General features: G+C 41.7%; 1 protein-coding gene across 8 annotated transcripts in view; it reads right to left on the reverse strand.

Annotated features, from left to right (window-relative positions):
• Positions 1 to 14,820, reverse strand: part of marchf1 (membrane-associated ring finger (C3HC4) 1) — a 56,590-nt gene that overhangs the window by 36,801 nt on the left and 4,969 nt on the right. For 6 of the 8 annotated variants that reach the window (XM_028594575.1, XM_028594568.1, XM_028594589.1 and 3 more), the window contains 4 exons: positions 9,672 to 9,769; positions 4,836 to 4,995; positions 4,674 to 4,735; positions 3,690 to 3,748 (listed from right to left, as the gene is read on the reverse strand). The gene's annotated coding sequence lies outside the window, so the exon portion shown is untranslated. The remainder of the gene's footprint in view (positions 1 to 3,689; positions 3,749 to 4,673; positions 4,736 to 4,835; positions 4,996 to 9,671; positions 9,770 to 14,820) is intronic. The other 2 variants (XM_028594559.1, XM_028594545.1) reach the window with 2 other exon arrangements.

Genomic DNA, 14,820 nt, shown 5'->3' on the forward strand with positions numbered 1-14,820 from the left:
GGATGAGGGGGTCCAATCTCAGGGCCATCCAATCTCTGTATGACCAAAGCTGTGTCCGGGTTCTCGGCAGTAAGTCAGACTCGTTTCAGGTGAGGGTTGGCCTCCACCAGGGCTGCGCTTTGTCACCAATCCTGTTTGTGATATTCATGGACAGGATATCGAGGCGTAGTCGGGGTAGGGAGGGGTTGCAGTTTGGTGGGCCGGGGATCTCATCACTGCTTTTTGCAGATGATGTGGTCCTGATGGCATCATCAGCCTATGACCTTCAGCACTCAGTGGATTGGTTTGCAGTCGAGTGTGAAGCGGCTGGGATGAGGATCAGCACCTCTAAATCTGAGGCCATGGTTCTTAGCAGGACTCATGGAATGAGTCCTTACCAGAAGTGAAGAAGTTAAAATACCTTGGAGTCTTGTTCGCGAGTGAGGGGAAAAAAGAGCGGGAGATTGGTCAGAGAATCGGCGCAGCGGGGGCGGTATTACATTCACTTTATCGCACCGTTGTGACGAAAAGAGAGCTGAGCCAGAAGGCAAAGCTCTCTCGAGATCCAGGGCACAAATGGCCAAAATGGGTTTCCTCAGGAGGGTGGCTGGCGTCTCCCTTAGAGATGGGGTGAGACGCTCAGTCATCTGTGAGGAACTCGGAGTAGAGCTGCTGCTCCTTTGCATTGAAAGGAGCCAGTTGAGGTGGTTTGGGCATCTGGTAAGGATGCCCCCTGGGCGCCTCCCTAGGGAGGTGTTCCAGGCACATCCGAGGAGGCCTCGGGGAAGGACTAGGTGGAGGGATTATATCGCCACCCTTGCCTGTGAATGCTTCTGGATCCCTGGTCAGAGCTGGTTAATGTGGCTTGGGAAAGGGAAGTTTGGGGTCCCCTGCTGGAGCTGCTGCCCCCGCGACCTGACCCTGGATAAGCGGACAAAGAAGAAGATGGATGTTAATTAATTAGCTGGGTGCTGAATGGAGAGTCTCAGTCCACAGAGATGGCTGTAAGCAGACACGCTAAGGAGTTTGTTTACTTTGCAAGTCACAGCAGAGCTAGTCTCGCACTGCCAGACCTTCCTCCACAGCGCTGCAAAGGAGGGTCTGGCTAGTCCACACAGCATTCTGGGATGGGAGAAAAACATGCTCTGGTTTATTGGCATTTCTTTAAACCAATCACAATCGTCATGATGCTGCTGCAAAAGAGCCTCAGGAAGGAACTTTGGTGGAACATGTGTACATTCCAAACTTGTTTTAGTCATGCAACAGAAAGCTCAGATTGGACAGATAGTCTAGCTAGCTGTCCGGATTTACTCTGCAGAGATCTGAGGAGCAGTTAACCATAGTCGTCATAAATCCACCGGAGTTTAGAATGCCAACACAAAGAAAGCGTAAGGTAACGGACACCCGGCCAAAAAAAAGGACATCAGGCAAAATTTTTGTCAGCAACGGAAAAATCCCGAAAATGGAAAGTCAGGGATATAGACTACCGCAGAGCTAATGCCAAGTGACCTGGTTTACCTGCTGCAGGAAAATCCCCTGGTATTCCACCAACTGACAACCTGCATGAGAAGTAGGGCTGGGTATTGTTTAAATATTTCAATACTAGTGCAGATACAATAGCAGAGCATTTGTACCAATACATATTTGATACCTTACTTTAAGAAATGTAGTTGTGTTTTTTTTAAGCAAAAGGGGCCATATTTTTTCAAATGTTGAATGTTGTCTAAACGTAAGCAGCTGTTCATAAACCTCTCCTCAACAAAATAGTCTAAACGTTTTTTTAAATCAGGAACTATGTGATGAAAGAATACATCTGACAAGTCATTTGATTACAGATTATCTTTCAATACTTAATTTTTAACCTGACCGGTTTTATCTTCCAATACTTAAAAAAAAGTACTGTTTTGAACACATTTTAGCCAATACTTAAAAAAATGTATTCTCGGAAATTGATTGCCCATTATCGAATCTGATCAAGCATTCAATGTCCTATTAGTATTGACCGGTTTCGATAATCAGTGCTACAGATATATTTTGGTCTGTACCAAAAACATTTTTGAGGTTTAACACATTAACACTAATGAAAAGATGCTAATAAAGTAAAGTTTTTAAGTCACCAACCATTTTGGAAAGCCATAGAGATAGATTCTTTTCAAACGACACTTCCCTACAAAACAGAATTGCCAAAAAAAAACAAACAGTCATACTAACAATTGCTGTTTATAAAAATACAATTTTATCAATTCAAGTACACACCTACAAACACCTCCTCACCTCAACTCATGCAGACAGACAGAGACACTGACAATAAACGGCATCCCAGACAGACTTCTTTGAGTATCATTCAATCAGGACCCCGGCCACGAAATGCTTGCTGCAAACACCCCGCTACCACCATCCCACCACAACCACCACCCAAAAGCCCCAGATGTGCGTGTCCTCCTCAGTGCAGGGGAGGGGACAACTGAAGAAGGAGGGATCTGGCTCAATTCTCGGTCTTGAGGAACCTGCTACTTTTAAAGTGCCCATATTATGAAAAAAACACTTTTTCTGGGATTTGGGGTGTTCTTTTGTGTCTCTGGTGCTTCCACACACATACAAACTTTGAAAAAAAAAATCCATCCATGCTGTTTTGAGTGAGATACGGTTTCTGAATGTGTCCTGCCTTCAGTCTCCTGGTGAGCTGTTTAAAATCGGCTTGGACTGTGACGTCACAGTCCGAAATGAGCTGGCTAACCACAACCGTTAGCTCGTTAGCGTTAGCATGCTAACGCTAGCATGCTACGTCGTTCTCAATAGCAAAGCACTGCTACAACACACACAAGTTCAGCATAACCTACAAAAGAACTACTTACATGTGCGCCCCCATTTAGAAGTCTCCCAGCTAATCCTGCCTGGTAACTGACCAAAGTTGGAGAAACAGCCTTTCTTTTACTTTCTCTAGAGTTAGCTAGCTGACATGCTCTACATCTGAGCTACTGCCTATGTGCGAGTGCAATCAAAGATAGCACAGAAGAAGAAGATGAAAAGAGGTCTCACTCTGTAGCTAAAACAGAAACCAGGTGAAAAGAGGATCTGCAGCAGTGAGAGAGAGCTGTGCAGTACAACAAAAATATGGTGTTTTTTGAAAATGAAACCATGTAAACCTATTCTGGTACAACCTTAAAATACAGTTATGAACCTGAAAATGAGCATAATATGGGCGCTTTAATCTTTGCTCTCATGTTATAAGACATTAATCAAAATTGCCTGCTTCTTTAAATATTTCAATCAACCATAGTTGCACACACATCCGTGCATACACAACTTGTATGGAGAGCGTGTGTTCAAGGAGCAGTTGGAGGGTAAGGCGGGGCCGTCCTGTCATTTGAATTACACTCTACATGTGGGGTCAATATGTGCAATGCTTAAAGGAGAAATCCAGCCTATTTTTACCTGAATCTCGATTGCTAGAATGTCACAGAGTACTGTCGATAGGAAAAAAAAAAAAAAAAACTGGAGTTGCTGCAGCTAATGGCCAGAGCTCCCAGTTAGCTAAAATGCCAGTTGTGGGAGCATGTTCTATAAAGTGCTTTTGTGCCTCTTAACAGACACAAAATGCAATTAAAATTTCTGTGCAACATGAACAGGGCCCTTACGTGACAACATGCGTTTTCAACTCAGACATTGTGAACAAACCGTTTAAATTCAAAGTTGGTACTGTCACCTACCTCTTTTTCTATCGGATGCTTCACCAAAAGCCCAGAAGAGTCTATCACGGAGGTCATGCCTTCGCGATGAAAAAAAAAAAAAGTTTATTTCCCCCTCAAAAATAGGTAATTGAGCACTGTAGTGGTTATGACCATTTGTATACATAGAAAGAAATGTGTATATCTGCAAGGAGACAAATATTAGTTATCTTGCTTTTAGATTTTGTGATTGTTTGTGACTGTTTTAGATTGAAAATATCATGTTTTGTTTTGTTTATCTTTTTATTTGTAGTTTGTTTGTTTTGTCTGAAAATGGAGTTTTATGTTCTGTGTGGACCCCAGGAAGAGTAGCTGATGTTTTGCATCAGCTAATGGGGATCCTAATAAAATCAAATCAAATATCAGTGACTATGTAACTACATGGAAATGGTCCAAATGATGCCTGTGGCTTGCACAGTAATAGCGTTACTGAAGGCTAGCTCTAGCCTCGCCGATCATAGTTTAGGTACTTGTATTTTCTCATTCTGTTGCCACAATTTGGAAAGGCACAAACGCGAACCATTTCTTTTCCACAGTAGATCAACACACGTTATTCTTACTCCAAGCTTCTTCCCTTGTGAACACCTCTGATCTTCACTCTTCACATACTACGCTCCGATCTGCACACTACTGTTTACCATTTCCTGCAACAACTGAATTCCCACGGGACTTCAGCGCGAAACTAGAGCTAGTCTTCAGTAACTATTACTACAGGTAAAAATCGGCCAGATTTCTCCTCCTTTTTTTCTCTCCTTTTCGTTGTGTGTGTGTTTGTGTGTGTCAGGGGTTGAGGAGGGGGCAACTCTGGGAGCTACACCCCTTCCCATTACCCCCCCTTCCTTTAAAAAGGCAGTATAAAGGAGGTGGGGGGAGAAGCACCTTTGTCACTTTGCCCTTAGACATAGAGACGATCACACTCACTGGATACACAAACACTTTGGACACAGACATTCCTCATGGACATACTTATTGTCCTGACAGAAGAGATCCTTCTGGGTACTGGACCCTCCCGTGGTGGGCCTTCTGGACTGAAACAGAGCAGGAGATAAATTACCACATTGAGCATCATTAGTCCAGCTTAGAGCCAGAAGGACTCTCCAGACTTTTGGAAAATCATCAGTAACTAACCTCTTCAGAAGCTAACTGCTGCCCAGCCATGAGGGTTTTCAACCTGCTCTACCTGCTCCTGCTGCTCGTAGCCGTTGTAGCATCAGTCTCCTCCGCACCAGTCTCCTCCGGCAGACCAAAACTTTTCCCATCCAGATGTCACGATTGGTTGGGCAGGTGTCTGTTAGAATGGTTTATTAGCACTTAAAGGGCTGATAGAATGATTATATAGGGTATTTTACACTGTTCCTTAAGGTCTCCTAATGGGGTATGTAATATTGGTTGGGCTGAAAATTGGCCGAATGCTATTTTATTGAGCCCTTAACTACCCTGTGAATGTGGCTGTATTTGGAACAAGAGCTTTTCTTCCAAATATTTTATGCTCATGAATATTCAGAATGAGTTGTGCGCCGATTGGTTTGCGCAAACTACATAGAAACACATGGGAGACTCGACAGCAGGTCTCATATTTCAGACACTGCAAAGTTATACATTGTTTGTTGGGCTATTTCGTTATTAAATTCACTTCTGAGATTTTTTTAAGCAAGAAATCAACTATATAAAGCTCAAATATGGGCCGTTTTATGAAAATTGATGGCAAATTGCAAATTTGGTAAGACTGTGTGGATTTCAGCCTGCTATGAGGTAGTTGGAGCTCCGTCACGACTGGCAGCCCACAGCACTCCATACCCGCGCAAAGTCACCGTCTTTTGGGACAACCAAATGCCGCTGCCCTGACAGAACTCCAGGGCTTGCAACTTCTTACTGCTAACTAAATGGCCCGTGTGTGAGAGTGCGGTCAGCGAGCTTGTTACACCAGCAATCTCTTACCACATGTTACACACATGTCACGCCACGTAAACAACATCTACCTAAGGGTCTTATAAAGCTAACAACGGTGTCCGATTTCAAGTTAATGAATATTTGTGAAGACTAGGTGTTTCGTTAGCTGCGGCTGTCCCTTCAATCCTAGCTAGCTATGTGTAGCTAGCTACAAATCACGGATCGTTAGCTTCATTTTCGGCATAATTCGAGTATATTTACAGTTTGAATTTCGTCCCGCCACGTATACAACATCTAACTAAATGTCTTATAAAGCTAACAACTGTGTCCAATTTCAAGTTAATGAATATTTGTGAAGAATAGCTAGGTGTTTCGTTAGCTGCGGCTGTCCCTTCAATTCTAGCTATATGTATTGTTTTGAAGTTAATGAATATTTGTGAATTTCAGAGGAATTCTAAGAGGAGGCTAGCTAGCTCTCATTGATAGAGCTACATCCAGCCGCAGGCTCTATCAATGAGACTCGCGTACAAGCAGCGTTTATTTCCCCAAACGTTTGTTTAAATAACTCAACACATTATAATTACACACATTATAAGATTAACTGAAACCTGTGGTAAGAGAATGCTGGTATAATAAGCTCGCTGACCGCGCTCTCACTCACATACACCGGGCATTTAGCTAGCAGGAAGAGTGGAGTTGCAGGCCCTGCAGCTCTGTCAGAGCAGCGGCGTTTGGTTGTCCATTAGCCCAAAAACTGTGACTTTGCGCAGGTATGGGGTGCTGTGGGCTGCCAGCCTAACGGAGCTCAATCAAGCTCACAGCAGGCCGGGGTCTGTGAATGAAGGCAGGCCAGGCGGCGAGGCAACAACCCAGGCAGCACCGGCGCTGAACTCCGACACACAGTCGGACAAAATTTGCTATTAGCCATCCATTTTCGTAAAGCGGCCCATATTTGAGCTTTACATTAGGGCTGGGCGATATATCGATATTATATCGATATCGTGATATGAGACTAGATATCGTCTTAGATTTTGGATATCGTAATATCGTGATATGACCATAAGTGTCTTTTCCTGGTTTTAAAGGCTGCATTACAGTAAAGTGATGTTGTAACTGTTCTATTATTTGCCTTTACCCACTTAGTCATTATATCCAAATTACTGATGATTATTTATCAAAAATCTAAGTGTGAAGATATTTTGTATAGATATATATAACCTGTTTATTATTTATTCATTTGATTTTGCAACTGTTCACTGAAATAGTCTGTTTCTATGAAACTACTTGTGACATGTTATATTTGGCTTTGACTTTGACTGAACTGCTCTCAGTTTGTGGAAAAGAAATATCGGGATATATATCGTATATCGATATTCAGCCAAAATATATTGGGATATGACTTTTGGTCCATATCGCCCAGCCCTACTTTACATAGATGATTTCTCGCATAAAAAAGTTTCAGAAGTGAATTTTGTAATGGAATAGCAGAGATCTGTGTGACCTAGCTAGATTCAGAAGACTACCTGATCTCAGGTCAGTTGTGTAGCCTATGTAAATGTCTTAATACACCCATGGGCGTGACAAAGTTACAGGTCTTGGGAGGTTGACGTCAACTTCCAGCTTTGTTGAGATTCGCCCGTTTTCAGTGGCAGTTTCAAAATATGAGATTTTCATAGTAAATGGGATTTTGAGCTTCTATGTATGTCCTATTTACCCACCGAACTGTCGTTATTCAACTATGACAGGGTAAAATCGGTTTTGCATTCTATCACCCCTTTAAAACCAACAGCCATGAACAAACCACATACAATCTATGAGGTATACAATAATGTCAGGTATAGAATAACAAATATACTGTATTTAAAAATCAGTTAAAAGGTTCACTCAGAAGCTTTTTACTGTATTTCACCTAAGAAAATGAGTTCATGACTAAGAATGTAAAGCTTCAGAGGGCAACAGCAGTCCCTTTCTTCCTGTTCAGTGCCTTATAAGGACATGTCAGCCAAAGACTTGTGTGAGTGTGTGAGTGTGTGTGTAAGAGTGTGTTATCAGTTACCAGAACAAAGTCTAAATATTGACGGCTGAACATGTGTGTACATTATTATAGGATCCAGTGTTGCTCGATTCAGGATGAGGCACAAAGGAGGGGCCTAGATGTTACACTGTAAAAGAAAAAGTCAATAAACAAACGCCTGCTTCAACAAACTGTTCAAAGACAGTATCTCGCGCCTACTTTCTTTGCTCTTTGAAAGTGTGTGTATATGAAGACACACAGAAGTGCGTTTATTTTGATCTTTAGATCTGAAAAAAACCTGCTGTGATACTTCCTACAGGTAAGTCCCAAAACCCTGTACCTACCTTTTCTTGTTTAATTTCGCTGTTGGATTTACTAAACAGGAAATACGCCTCAAACAAAGGTCATCTCTGACCGAGGTCTACAGCTACAGAAAATCCAGGTCAGAATCAAAAGGTGGGCGGAAGGATTAGAGTGAGATCTCAAATTCTGCAGGAATGAGGTGTCTTGTCAGGGATCAAAGGGTGGAGCTTGTGTGAATGAGCAGATCTACAGCAGCAAGAAAAATGTGTGAATCCCAGGCCATAAGATTCATTTATTATATAAAACTGCATGGTGCAACGTAATGATACCTGCTAATGTATTCATGAAGGCCTCTTTACAATTTCACTGAAGCTCCTGACCTTTTACTGCAGTTCTTTCATTGGATGTGTTCATGAGAATATTTGTGTTTATATATTCATACTGTGATAACTTTATGGTTAACAGTAATATGTAGTTAACGTTATGAAAATGAATGAATTGAAAATGATCATTGAAGTAAACTTCCCCTGAACTTCTTTTTCTGTTCTTCTTCCCCTGAACTGTTTTATTCATGCCTCCAATTGCACTGGTCACTAATATTATGATTCTAAAGTGCTTTCCTAACTTTGTGATTCCTAAACACAGCATCTGATTCTGCACCGTTTCAGGCTAAAAGTAACCAAGAATCGAGGATTTTGGAACAAAATGTGCCATAAAGCTCCGTCCAGACCAGGAAGAACTATTATTATTCTTGTTGTGAACAGAAACTAATTTTGAGTTTTAATACAGTAGACTGATACAACCCAGTACGACAAAGAGCACTGTAGGTACACTGTAGAGCATGAGTCATTATAAACCAACAGCTGACTGACGGAACAGTTATAACGAGGGTGTAAGGCCCTCAGCTGGAAGTGACATGCTACTGCACCTCAAGCTGTGTGTAAACAGTATTGCTTTGAAAATAGTTTTTTTTCGTCTACATAAAGCAAAACCATGGTGTTTGTGCTGACCAGTAAATTCATTTTAATATGTGGATAATGTGTATTTTAAGATGGCAATAATCTGTAGTTTCACAATCAATTACAGACAAGTCAAGTCCTAATTTTTCCACTCGTACATTTATATGAGCCTGGCTCCAAACCTCTGATGTGCTGACAACATCTCTATAATAGTGAATGGATGATGTGAAAAGAAAAGGTTAATTCAGCCTGATTATGATTATGCCAGGATTATGATATAAATACCTCAATAGGACGGAAATTCTGAAACTTTTTAAGTAGAGATAGTCATTAAGCATGGGTAAACTTATGTCAACTGTATATGTGTGTATAAATATGCAGATTGAAGGATCATATGACACACTGTAAACTGCTACTTTTAAATATTAAAAATGTAAGTAGTTGGACCTACAGGGGCGCCTGGATAGCTCACCTGACTGAGCGTGCGCCCCATGTACAAAGGCTCAGACCCAGCAGCATGTCATTCCCCCTCTCTCTCCCCTTTCACATCTTCAGCTTCCCAGTATAATAAAGGCCTAAAATGCCCCAAAAAGAATCTTAAAAGTAGTAGTAGTTGGACCTACTACCTACTGTATCTCTTGTTGGCATTTGTCTGCAAAGAATAACAGCAAAATCACAGAAGATGTTTTGTCAGTTTCTGTGTCATGCGTTGTAATGAAGATGTTACATAATGTAATGACTTGCTTTGCATTGGGTAGTTTTGTAGATGGAACTGCCGTTCTCTGGCTTTGAGCTGACCTTTATCATCATTGCCTTCGTCATCTTCTCGCTCTTCAGTTTGGCTTCAGTCTGCATCCAACCAGAAGCAACACACCCAGGTACACACTCCTCCTCTGCTGTCAGATACACACAGACAAACGTTAGCTTTTCTAATGTTGCATAATGTACGTCTGTTCTCTTTCAGAAAAAGGTGTCTATAAAGCAAAAGGCTCACGACCACTTCACAGAAAGCAGAGAGTGATCACCAAGCAAGCCGGACAGAAACCATGAAGTAAAAGTCAGAGACTTCGAGCTTAATCTGGTGTACTGCAGGGTTTAAATGTAAAGTTCTCACAAATGGACTGAAACATTTTTTAATTAAAGAATGTCATTATGGCACAGTGTTGCATTTTCACTATAATAAGGCGAATATATTAATCCCATGAATGACGCAGTCTTAGTCTGAGCCAGTCAGTAACATCTTATACAAATGTGGAAAAAACCTCCTTTATTACGTTGAGTGCACTTTCTGATTAGCTGCAATTACAAGCTAAGATTAAAGGAGAACTCTGGGCAAGTTTTCCGTTAATCTTGATTGCTATATGTATATGAGTACTGCCGATAGCAAAAAAAACGAGCCGAATCAGTGCTAGCAACACGGACCTGCTGCAGCTAATGCCGAGAGCTCCCACTCAGCTAAAACGGCAGTTATGGGGGCATAAGATAAAGGGTGCCTTTGTGCCTCTTAACAGACACAAAATGCAATTAAAATGTCTGTGCAACATGAACAGGGCCCTTACATGACAACAAGATGCATTTAGCAACTTAGCTATTGTTTAAATTCACCTACCCTCTTAGCTGCTAGCTGCCGTCTGGGATGAGTGAGTGTGTTCAGCCAGGCTCCGGTAATAATCATCACGCAGCAGTTCCATGTGTATTTGTAGCATATATATCCATTTTGTGTGCTGTTGTTGGTGAATATGTGTCTCTGCAGTGGCGAATTGTGTGGTAGTTTCCTTAGCCAGGCTAGCAGCCCTGACCGGCATCCAGCTTCTACTTCCTCCCCGCCTCCCTCGCCGACAACAATCCACAGGCGCCCGCTGGTCTGGTGGAGCCAGCGAAATTTTGAAGTTTATTCCCCCCTCAAAAATAGGTAATTGAGCACTGTAGTGGTCCTATCAGTGACTATGTAACTACATGGAAACAGACCAAATGATGCCTGTTTCTTGTACAGTATAATAGCGTTACTGAAGGCTAGCTCTAGCTAGTTACCCCAAGCTTCTTCCCTTGTGAACACCTCCGCTCTTCACTCTTCACACACTACGCTCCGATCTGCACACTGCTGTTTACCTTTTCCTGCTACAACTGAATTCCCACAGGACTTCAGCGCAAGGCTACAGCCTTCTGTAATGCTACTTTACAAGAAACAGGCATAATTTGGTCTTTTTCCATGTAGTTACATAGTCACTGATATGATCATAACCACTACAGTGCTCAATTACCTATTTTTGAGGGGGGAATAAACTTCAAAATTTCGCCGCAAAAGCATGAACTGTCCTCTGGAGGACATCCACCAGACCAGCGGGCGCCTGTGGATTGTTGTCGGTGCGGCAGGCGAGGGAGGCGGGGAGGAAGTAGAAGCTCGATGCCGGTCAGGGCAGGCACACACAGCACACAAAATGGATATATATGCTACAAATACACATGGAACTGCTGCGTGATGATTATTACCGGAGCCTGGATGAACACACTCACTCATCCCAGACTAGCAGCTAAGAGGGTAGGTGAATTTAAACAATAGCTAAGTTGCTAAATGCATCTTGTTGTCATGTAAGGGCCCTGTTCATGTTGTACAGACATTTTAATTGCATTTTGTGTCTGTTAAGAGGCACAAAGGCACTCTTTATCTTATTCCCCCATAACTGCCGTTTTAGCTAAGTGGGAGCTCTCGGCATTAGCTCCAGCAGGTCCGTGTTGCTAGCACCGATTCGGCTCGTTTTTTTTGCTATCGGCAGTACTGATATACGTATAGAAATCAAGATAAACGTAAAACTTGCCCGGAGTTCTCCTTTAAAACTCTAGCTGCATTGGTCTGAGTTCTTCTCCCTTTTGACTGTTATTTTGCAGCTTGAGGCTGCATTCACACTAAATCAGGCGTAGCAGCGATTAGCACAAGGTTGTGCGGCGGTGTGGGAGTGTCACTTAGATGGCCCATTTGTCTCTGCATTGTGTTCCCCATGGTGCTAGCATTTAGCATTTTTGCTGCTAGTATGCCTTGGTCCTGTGAGTGATTGTCTGTTCATTTATTTAACCTTTATTTAACCAGGTAAGCCGATTGTGAACAAATTCCCATTTGCAACAACGACCTGTCACATTCACACAGTTACACATTCATACCTGGAAGCTGCCCAATACAACCAAAGTCTGATCTGCTGGCTATTGAGCAGCGTTTTTTTTTATTTTTGGGTTAAAGGCCTTGCTCAAGGACACCTCATCGGTGGTAATGAGGGACAAGCATTGCCCTTTCACTTCCCCACCCAGATTTTATCCTTTTGGTCTGGGGATTGAACCTGTCACAAACTCACTTCCCTAACCTTTAGGCCACCACTGCCAGTCTGATTGATGCGATCTAAAAGATGCGGGATGCAAGGCCTATCATTAAGGTGGGTTTTAGTGACTACATGTGAAACACGTTACAATCCATTGTGTTTTTTTCTGCTCTGTGGTTACGTGATTGGCCACTGCAACATAACATCTGATTGTGTTTATTTTCTTCCAAAATATGATTCAGTTTCAATTTTCCATCGCAGGGCAACTGCATTTTTTCCCCCAGCATTCCATGGGGTCCCCCAAATAAACACACTACCCACATTCAAATGAATGGCAGGACTGGCGTCTTCGCTGCAACATCTGATTTGGGGTGAATTCTGCCTTACAAACAACACAGAGCACATGGTTTTGAAAAGTTATTTCCCTGAATTATACTGCTATGCTTAGGCAGTGCTTCCTCTGAGACACTACAAATCCTACTGCCTTTGCAGAGAATAGCAGACCCCTAGTATTGGTCCTATCTCTGTGCTTTGCTTTCTATAGAAAGTGCCTGCTCTTTAGCCCCATCTGCTGTTTTCATAAAATATCACATTGATGCTTCCTTAAATTCCACTTAAAAGAAACCAGGCAGGTTGAGCCAAAGTAAAAAACTAGAAAAAGCACAATTTGAGAAGAGACTTGATGCCTTTCTCTATGTCCTTTGTATCTACTGATGTGTATGGCCAGAAAACCACAAAGACCCAGACTGCATTTAAAAATCAAACCAGAGTATGGACACTTGGTTTGTGTGTCCAGAGAAGCCGTCATGTCTGGGTTAGGATTTAACAAACCAAGTGACTTTTGGCCCCTGAAGCCCTATTGGTGCAACATCCTGAGGGGTTAGAGGCTGCTCCCTGTTGAGTTTGCCCCCTGACCCCTCCGTCACTGCTCCACAGTCAGCCGTCTAGCTGCCAAGGCGGAGGGGAGGGGGCGTTCCAGAATAAAGACTAGGTTAATCAACCATCATGAGATCCTATCTTTTTCTTCACTAATGCAGAAGAAAAAGAAAAGAAAAAAACGCCCGGCTTATTTGTGTGATGTGTCCTGATGGTTCATACTATTAGTTTGTGTATTGGGTGTTCACTGCTGTTCATGTGTATATGTATCTATTGGGGTCTGTATTGGGCAATCTGAGATAAAGGGTCTTAAGAGTAATTAAGCCCTGGTTGGCTGCGGCCCTCATTAACACTGACGACCTTTATGGCATGACAACAGACCTACTATACTACTCCAACGATGGCCAACGAACTGACCCATCAGATCACAATCAACACTCGTACTGGACTACACCTCCAAAAATGTTTACAACACGGCACATAACATCTCTGCTACTTATTCTTTCACCTACACTCTCCTTTGTATACACTAGAATGAGTCACGGAGCAAAACACACAATCTTTCAAAACGGAATCAAAAGCTTTCCCCTAAAATAACAAGTGACAAATTAAAAGAAAAACTTAAAAAACAGATGCTTGTGTAAGAAAATGACGTGGGCAATATGGATAAAATCCTCTATCACAATACATGTAAGTTTACAACATGATATCAATTCAGGCTGCAAAAATAATTTTCTCAATTAATGCCAGATTTATAGTTGTCAGTAAAATATGAGAAAATAGTGAAAAATGCCACATCACAATTTCCCAGAGCCAAAAGTTGACACATTCAAATTACTTGTTTTGTCTGACAGCAATCTAAAAAGCAAAGATATTAAGTTTACTATCACACAATGCAAAGAAAGGCAGAAACTCTTTGCATTTGAGAATCTGAAACCAGCAAATGTTTGGCATTTTTGCTTGAGAAATAAAAATTGATTGTCGATCAACTAATAGTTGCAGTTCTAATGTCAATATTGTGATTGAGCATCTTTGTAATTTCTCAGAAAATCAGTCGAGAATTTTTTAGTTAATCTAGTGAATTTAATACCTGACAAATCAAGTTACTTCCCCAAATTGATGCAAAAAATATGTATAATTGCATTATTACTTATTATTATATATATATATATAAGGTATATATCAACATATTGCCTGACCCTGATTTAAATTCAACTGAACACCTATGGGGGATTCTTAATCAATGTGTTGGACAGCCCTCTCCACCCCCGTCAATCAAATCCCCAAATGAGGAAATATCTTTTAGAAGCATGATGTTCATCCCCTTAACGAGAGTTTAAGACTCTGCCAAGGAGCACTAAAGCTGTTATGGAGCAACACCTGACTGAGACACTTGATAATGTTATTTTACTTTAATTGAATACCTATCTGTATGCATATTTGTCCATTTTTGACGTACCTGTGTACAATGCAATAACGTTCAGCTCAGTAGAAAAGAAACAGAGTCATTTAATGAGGCACTGTTCCTCTCAACAACTTTTATCAGGGAGGAAGTTCTTTATCTGTGTCCTCTGGTCAGGAGATGATGACAGAGGAAGAAGAAAGTGAAAATTAAGGAGGAGAGGCTAAAGCTTCCTCTGTAGTCGTAAAGATCACAGCTACTAGGAAGAGCATGACTACTATAACCGTAGCAATAACAGTAACTCTGCAGTCTAATGCACACTATTCCACTTGTAGACATTTACTGTGTGATCATGAAAGTT

Source organism: Perca flavescens, chromosome 2, assembly GCF_004354835.1.
Source record: "Perca flavescens isolate YP-PL-M2 chromosome 2, PFLA_1.0, whole genome shotgun sequence".
In the NCBI taxonomy this organism is placed as follows: Eukaryota; Metazoa; Chordata; class Actinopteri; order Perciformes; family Percidae; genus Perca; species Perca flavescens.